Raw genomic sequence first — 6,300 nt, 5'->3', positions numbered from 1 at the left:
CTGGTAAATAGGGTCTTTACAGATATAATTAAGATGAGGTTATTAGGGTCACTCTAATCCAATATATATGATGTCCTTATAAGAAGGGTAGAGACACAGAGACAGATACACACAGAAGGAAGACAATGTGAAGACACACAGGGAAAACACCATGGACAGCAGAGGCAGAGACTGGCATCTATAATCCAAGGAACACCAAGGACTGCCACCAACACCAGAGACTGAGAGGCAGAAACAGATTCTTTCCTAGAGACCCTAGAGGGAGAATGGTCCTGCCAAAACCTTGACTTTAGACTTCCAGCCTCCAAAGCTGTGAGAGAATAAATTTGTTATTTTAAGTGACCCAGCTTCTGGTACTTTCTTATGACAACTGTAGAAAACTAATGCATTACGTGTTTCACACAATGCCTTGCACAGAGTAAGTAATTGGCAAGGTTTGTTGAATTCACATGGTGGTGGTTTATTTCTCTCACTAGTTTCTTGTTAATTTTTTTTTACAAACTGTTCAATGTTTATTGTAACACACCTTGCAATATTTTGGTAGAAACTCAAATTTTCTAAACCTTTGGTTGTCATTCATACCTATAAAGTACCCTTTCCTACCAACTGCCCTTACTGGTAAAATGTGTATGTATAATATTTGTGGGGGAAGAGAGCTTACATAAATGTATTGGTTATATAATATTGTAATACAAATCACTCCATAGTTTAGTGGCTTAAAACCATAATAACTTATTATTTGCAATTTTCTATGGAGTAGCTTGCTGGAAAATTATGACTCAGGATCCCTCATGAAGCCACAGTAATATGTTACCCAGGGCTAGAGTCATCTGAAGGCTCAGGTGGGTCAGGAGGAAAACTTCCAAGGTGGCTTATTCACATGATTAACAAGCAGCTGAAGGTTCTTGGCTGGAGGCCTCAGTTCTTCTCCAATACTGAGCTATCCAAACATAAGAAAGGTGGCAGCTACCTTGAAAGGCAGGACCTAGCTTTAAAAATCACATACCATCACTCTGTCATATTCTGTTGCCTGCACAGGCCAGCCCTGACTAAATGTGGGAAAGAATGAATACCAGGAGGTGAGGACCATTAAGTGCCACCTTGATTAGTCAATACCATAAAGTCTCAACAAAGATGATCTCACCTGCAAGCAAACAAAAATTTGTTCTTGGGAGGAGTGAAAAAATCTTACTCTTTTTATGTATAAAGCACAGATATACTATAGTACATAAACAGATATAGAGTATATCTCTTGTAGTAGATTTCATGGTGAGGGAATCAGGCAACAAAGTAAAAATGTTCAGAGAGTCTTCTGGGGAGGTGATAATGAAAAAAAATGTTTGAGAATCACTGGCTAAAACTTTTTGACTGCAAGCAGTGAAACACAATTCAAACTGACTTAAGCAAAGTCCAGAAATGTAGGCTTTAGGGATGACTGGAGCAGGGGTTCATATAGTGTTACCAGGGCTTTCCCCCTCTTTATTATATGCAGGCTGTCTCTAAGCAGCTTTCCATGAGATTCTGCCTTTATGAGAGGCACTAACATCTTATTATCAGCTAAGTCCCCTGACATTCACTACCCATCCCAGTGGGAAAGGTGCTTGCTTCCTCTTAGTTATCACAGAAAAGTCCCAGAAAGAACCCACGTTGACCCATTCTTGGACATACATTACTTCTATTATTCTGGGAGCAAGTTTAATGTTTGGCTGTTTTCCCAATACCACCAAGTGATTCTCTAACACCAGCTGGGTGTCCTACAGTTCAATTTAATTCTGACACTACCTACTTACCTAAAGATAGCACCAGGCTATAACCAAGCAAACTGGGGCTCAGCCATGTGGCAAATTAACTCATAACCCAACAATTAGTGCTTAAGGAAACAGGTTTTTATTTGCAGGGTTCCTACCTTAGAGGGGCTGAGAGCACTCCTGCTTAGAGCCCTCCTCTGCCACAATACCCAGCATTTCCCTTGCTCCCCAAAAAGCTATAAGCCAAAACCAAGCCCAGAAGTTCCCCATATCCTTATATGTTCTTAAGCTGGCTATGCAAATAGCCCCCCTGGAAGCTGCACTTGTGGGTTTCAGAGTTGCTATCCTCTCAAAGCAGCTCTCTCCTTCAGGATCTAGGGTGTGCTGTTCTCAGCCTCTATGTACTGGCTCAGGAAAACAAATGCTGTGTTACACTGGTCATGATGGGGCTCAGGGAGGCACAGTCCCAAGGGAGTGGTTTCTCCATACATTCCTCAGAGAAGCAGAAGTCTTTAGATCAGCATTCCCAGTCACAGGCTGCAAGCATCTCTCATGAGTCCAGGTGGCTAGGCAGATCCCCACACAGCTCTATCAGCTTGGCCTGGACCCCTTCTCTTCATAGTGGACTCTCTCCTACACCCTTTCAAACCATGTGGCTGATTCCTGTCTCTCAGACCGCATGACTGCTTCTACCTTCTCTTTCAACCTACCCTTATTTTGAATGGTCAGCCCAGAATTTCCTATGTGACCTCATATCCTATGATCTGATACTTTTGCCAGTCCCTCCATATCTTTTACTTTCTTTAGGCTGCCATCTTTGGCCAGAGAAAGAATTCTCCAAGGTGCATGGACATCCAGGGTGTGCATCCACTTCCCTGGCTATGTCACAAGTAACTATATGCTCTTAAAGTCACATACACTTTTCACCCTATGTGGCAGCTGTCTCCATTCAAGGAAGGTACAGCTATTAACTTGCCATTGTTATGCAAAGTATCTTAATGCCTATTATCCACTTCCCCCAAACAAAGGGCCTTTCTCCTATTTTCAGGGGACCCTTACTTTGTACTCTATTATAAAATCTCACAGGTTAAGGGTTCAGTCTTATAAGATTCCCCACCCCCCACCCCCCCACACACATAAACACTTCAGACAACAGACAGTTTCAAGTCCAGGTTGTCACCTATGCTGAGCAACTGGCTGTAGATCAGAATTTCAATTAACTTGCTAGAGCAACTTACAGAACTCAGAGAAACATGTTACATACTACATTACCAGTTTATTATAAAAGGATATAACTCAGAAACAGCCAGATGTAAGAGATGCATAGACAAGGCATGGAGAAGCAGCACAGAGCTTCTGTGCCCTCTCCAGGAGCACCTCTGTCACCAAACCTCCATGTGTTCACCAACATGGAAGCCTTTGAACTCTGTCATTTTGGGTTTTGTGAAGGCTTCATCCAGAGACAAGATTGATTAAGTCATTGGCCATCAGTGATTGAGTTCCATCTCTAACACTTGTCCCCTGGTTGGGGCAGGTGAGACTGGAAGTTCTACACTCTAATCACATGGTTGGTTCCTCAAAAGTCACTCAACATAACAAAAGGAACTTTTATTATTCTTATCACAGGAAATTTTAAGGGTTTGGGGAGCTCTGTGCCAGAAACAGGAAAACCAATATAAATTTCTTATTATAAGTCACAATATCACACCAATCCTTGAGGCAAAAGGGAGATATAATACTGAATTAACTCTTGAACTACAGAAAAGCTGAGTTGATATCAGAAGAAGGGGAGAAAATCATAAACAGATAGAACTAGCAGATGGTTATTTGGGGGGATTGTGAAACACCACCCAGTTCCAACAAGACTAGATTAGACTGCAGTGTGGACACTAAGATTCCTGGATGTGTGGACAGAGAGAAAAAGGCAAAAGGCTTCAGCTATTTTACTGTGCCAGCCTGGGAGGGCCCTGTTTCTCTTGATAATGTATGGCAGCAAGAAAAACAAGGCTTTTCCAAAGTGTTGAGTTCAGTTCAGGGCAGATTCTTTGTCCTGTTAATTCAACTTTGGGACATTGAAACACAGGCTTGGGGAGATGATGGATAGAAAGCATTGCTCTATTCATTTTCCTCCCAGCCTACAAAAAAAAGGAGAAGGAGGAGGAGAAGGAGAAAGGAGAGAGAGAGAGAGAGAGAGAGAAAGAGAGAGAGAGAGAGAGAGAGAGAGAGAGAGAGAGAGAGAGAGAGAAGGCTTTTGTAATAAGATAGCTATGAATTCAAGTCCAAGCTCTACAGATTACTAGTTCTGAACCTCTGAGACCTTCGGCTTTTTTCACCTATTAAAATGGAAGTAATGGTATTCTCCTCATAGGATTGTCACTGGGATTAGTTTACTATGCAACCTGAGTAGACAAACACACAGCATACATTAGAGACCTCTCAGAGTACTAGACTCATTATAAGTGCTAAATAAGTAAGTAAATAAATAAATAAGATTCAAGACAGTAAATACATTAGTATGCAATAAACTTGGAAAAAGAGATTGATAAGGGTCTTTGAATAGCTAAACTGGGTGTATCATTTATTGAGGAAGCAATGGGGAATTTGTGAGCAGGAAACAAAAATTGGGCCCTGGCTGGTATGGCTCAGTGAATTGAGTGCTGACCTGTGAACCAAAATGTCACTGGTTTGATTCCCAGTCAGGGCACATGCCTGGGTTGCAGGCCAGTTCCCCAGTTGGGGGTGGGTGAGATGCAACCGATCAATGTATTTAAAAAAAAATGAAACCATACCTGTGCAGAGTTTTGGGGTCAGTTTGACAATAGAGCATTTTATAAGGGAGGATTCTTTTTTTTTAATTTTATTTTAATCATTGTTCAAATACAGTTTTCTCCTTTTTACTCCCAATCCCGCCCCCCTCCCACCCCTCCCCACTTCCCTCCCATTACCACCCTCCCCTTACTATTTGACCATGTGTCCTTTAAGTTTCTTCCCGTGAACCCTTCCCAATGTCCCCTGAAATTCCCTCTACTCTCCCCTGTGCGCACTGTCAGCCTGTCCTCTATTTCAGTGCCTTTGGTTATATTTTGCTTGTTTCTTTGTTTTGTTGTTTAGGTTCCTGTTAAAGGTGAGATCATATGGTATTTGTCTTTCACTGCCTGGCTTGTTTTGCTTAGCATAATGTTTTCCAGTTCCATCCAAGCTGTTGCAAAGGCTAGGAGCTCCTTCTTTCTTTCTGCTGCATAGAATTCCATTGTGTAAATGTACCATAGTTTTTTGATCCATTCATTTACTGATGGGCATCTTGGTTGCTTCCAGGACCTAGCTATTGTAAATTGTGCTGCTATGAACAATGGGATGCATAGGTTCTTTTTGGATTGGTGTTTTAGTATTCTTAGGATAGAGTCCCAGCAGTGGAATAGCAGGGTCAAAAGGCAGATCCATTTTCAGTTTTCTGAGGAAGTTCCATACTGCTTTCCATAGTGCTTGTACCAGTCTGCAGTCCCACCAACAGTGCACTAGGGTCCCCTTTTCTCCACAACCTCTCCAACACTTGTTGTTTGTTTGTTGCTTTGTTTATGATGGCCATTCTGTCTGGTGTGAAGTGGTATCTCATTGTGGTGTTAATTTGCATCTCTCTGATAGCTAGCGATATTGAACATCGTTTCATGTGTCTTTGGATTTTCTGTATGTCCTCCTTGGAGAAGTGTCTGTTCAAGTCCTTTGCCCACTTTTTAATTGGATTCCTTGTCTTCTTAGAGTGCAGTCATGTAAGTTCTTTATATATTTTGGAGATTAAACCCTTGTCTGAGGTGTCATTGGCAAATATGTTTTCCCATACAGTTGGTTCTCTTTTAATTTTGATATTGTTTTCTTTAGCTGTGCAGAAGCTTTTAATTTTGATGAGGTCCCGTTTGTTTATTCTTTCCTTTATGTCCTTTGCTCTAGGGGACAAGTCAGTAAAAAAGTTTCTGCGTGAAATATCTGAGATTTTCCTGCCTACGTTCTCCTCTAGGACTTCAATGGTGTCACATTTTATATTTAAGTCTTTTATCCACCTTGCATTTATTTTTGTATATGGTGTAAGTTGATGCTCAAGTTTCATTTTTTTGCACGTGGCTGTCCAGTTCTCCCAACACTATTTGTTGAAGAGGCTATTTTTACTCCATTTTATGTTGCAGCCTCCTTTGTGAAATATTAATTGACCATAGAGACTTGGGTTTATTTCTGAGCTATCTGTTCTGTTCCATTGGTCCATGTGCCTGTTTTTATGCCAGTGCAAGGCTGTTTTGATTACAGTGGCCTTGTAGTATAGTTTAGTGTTAGGTATTGTGATCCCTCCCACTTTATTCTTCTTTCTCAAAATTGCAGCAGCTATTCAGGGTTGTTTATGGTTCCATACAAATTTTTGAAGTGTTTGTTCTATGTCTATGAAGTAAGCCATTGGTACTTTAATAGGAATTGCATTGAATGTGTAAATTGCTTTTGGTAGTATGGACATTTTGATGATATTCATTCTTCCAATCCATGAACATGGTATATGTTTCCATTTGTT

At 41.0% G+C, this 6,300-nt stretch overlaps 1 non-coding gene across 1 annotated transcript; it reads left to right on the top strand.

Annotated features, from left to right (window-relative positions):
- Nucleotides 1-3,758: 3,758 nt before the first annotated feature.
- Nucleotides 3,759-3,891, top strand: LOC123814622. The gene has a single exon (XR_006784958.1). It is a non-coding gene; the product is annotated as a small nucleolar RNA SNORA36 family (small nucleolar RNA).
- The last annotated feature ends 2,409 nt before the right edge of the window (nucleotides 3,892-6,300 follow it).

Source organism: Phyllostomus hastatus, unplaced genomic scaffold (genome assembly GCF_019186645.2).
Source record: "Phyllostomus hastatus isolate PE091 unplaced genomic scaffold, TTU_PhHast_1.1 phas_contig_16, whole genome shotgun sequence".
Lineage (NCBI taxonomy): Eukaryota > Metazoa > Chordata > Mammalia > Chiroptera > Phyllostomidae > Phyllostomus > Phyllostomus hastatus.
Note: the sequence above shows the minus strand (reverse complement) of the source record. Positions and strands in the feature narration are given on the sequence as shown.